Below are 2388 nucleotides of genomic sequence, written 5' to 3' on the forward strand. Positions count from 1 at the left end.
AAAAAAAAAAAAAAAAAAAAAAAATTCAATAGATTCAGATGTATATTACTGTATGAGAAGTACTGCTTGCTATAGTAAGTCAGTGGAAATTAAATGTGTTTTTGACATTACATTTTCTGTATATTTACAGTCAAATTTCAACAACTCTATCTATCCTATATGTATGCTTGAGGATTTAGGCAAGATTTCATGTTGCCTGAGCACTTGAACATCTAAATACTAAACTAGACACTTATTTTTAAGAGAAAGGTAAATAGTCAAAGATCAGAATTTCTGTATGGCAACTCAATCGCAAATCACCACCATTCTTAATTTCTACTGAACATTTGTGAAGTATAATTATAATTGTCTATGCTTTGAATATTACTTGAATATGTGTTGTTAAAGTGTTAGGAAAATGTGAACCACTAATATAGCACATTCTTACTTTAAGAGCTCTGCTGAATGTTTCAACTATTTCTTTTAGATTTTTCAGTGAAGGAAACTATTGCTAATAATTGAGCATTTCCTGCCTTTCTCTAGCATTCAAGCAAATAAATCCATAATAGATGCTGAAATAGAAAAGTGGAGATTCTAGCTGGGGGTTGGTGGTGCTACATGACAATTATTTTCTACAGTAAAATGATTGCATAGCTTCTCCACACATTTCTTAAAATCTTTCTGAAATTCTAATAGTAAAAATAGATCTTCATTAAATTATTTTTCATGAGATTTTTATTCACTGTATTAGAAAGATATTGCAACATTTGCATAATTATTTCACTGAAAATGAAAGACTACAAATCAGTATTTCATATTCCAATTTTTAAGTCAAAGACAGCTTGACAGCTCATTGATTTACAAATAAAGCTTAGCAACTTACAAACTGGCATTAAAAATGACCCCAAAACACAGTTTAAATGAAGGAAATTGCCACAATAGCAAAAATATAGACTCACTAAAGTAAAGTGAGGTTGATTTCATAACCTTTTGGAATTTTGTTTTATCTGTTTATGAAGTTTTAATTTTAAAATATTTGGTAGATTTTGAACAAATTTCACATAGATATAAATATGCTAATAAACGTATCAGCCAGGAGTGGTGGCTTATGCCTGTAATCCCAGCACTTTGGGAGGCCGAGGTGGACGGATCACGAGATCAGGAGTTTGAGACCAGCCTGGCCAATATGGCGAAACCACGTCTCCACTAAATATACAAAAATTGGCCGGCATGGTGGTGGGTGCCTGAAATCTCACCTACTCGGGAGATTGAGGCAGGAGAACCACTTGAACCCAGGAGGCAGAGGTTGCAGTGAACCGAGATCATGCCACTGCACTCCAGCCTGGGCGACAGAGCAAGACTCCATCTCAAAAAAAGCAAATATTAATAAAAAAAAGTATTGATACATATATGAATACTGTAATTAATACATTAATTGCAATATTTTGCAATTTTTATATATTAGAACAAGTAAATGCTAAATGTTACAGAACAATTAGTTGATATCTGTTGTACTTCTAGACAACCAGGCTTGGTTATATGGCAGAGTTATATAGTCAAAATTAAAATCCCTTTCATCAAGAAGTATAGTCTTTAACAAAGTTAAAGGGTGAACAGTGACAAGAGCCAAAGAAACATTATATGAAAAGAAATATTTGTAAAGGGAATATAGCGTAAATTCACTGCTGAACAGATATACATTCAGATTGTTAATGCCTTCCAAATATAGAGCATGATAAGGATTTCATATACATAACCTTATATGATTTATCCCAATACCTTGTGGATGGCACTAGCTAGACAGATGATACAATCTCCATTTTGCAGAGGAGGAAACTGAGGCTGAGCAGTTAACCGATTTGTTCAGTCATTTGGCCAGTGAATGGCAGACTAAAGCCAAATTAGAATTATCTAAATCCCAATGTAGTGCATGTTTTCACTATATTGTACTGCCTTTCCAAAGGCTAAGTGACTGTGAATAGTATCATTAGCAGGGCTTTATTTTATTCATCAAGAACATGAAACCAGTATATTTATGGTTCTAAAATAGTGAGTAAGTATCCGTTTACCCTCCTACGCCTCCAAATCTACGTAAGAATACAAAGGTTTGTTTCTATGGAAAACAGGTCACAAACCTTGCTAGGTCATTGCAAACATCAATTAAACACAAACGTATTTACAGTTCTGCAGGGAGTACTAATAATACTTTACACAGAAAGGAAAAGTAGAAAGAGGGATGGGGAGCCTGGGCGCGGTGGCTCACACCTGTAATCCCATCACTTTGGGAGGTCAAGGCAGGTGGATCACCTGAGGTAAGGAGTTCGAGACTGCCTGGCCAACATGGTGAAACCTTGTCTCTACTAAAAATTACAAAAATTAGTCAGGCCTCGTGGCAGGCACCTGAAATCC

The sequence above is a fragment of the Rhinopithecus bieti genome, unplaced genomic scaffold (assembly GCF_001698545.2).
Source record: "Rhinopithecus bieti isolate Rb0 unplaced genomic scaffold, ASM169854v2 scaffold_17877, whole genome shotgun sequence".
NCBI lineage: Eukaryota > Metazoa > Chordata > Mammalia > Primates > Cercopithecidae > Rhinopithecus > Rhinopithecus bieti.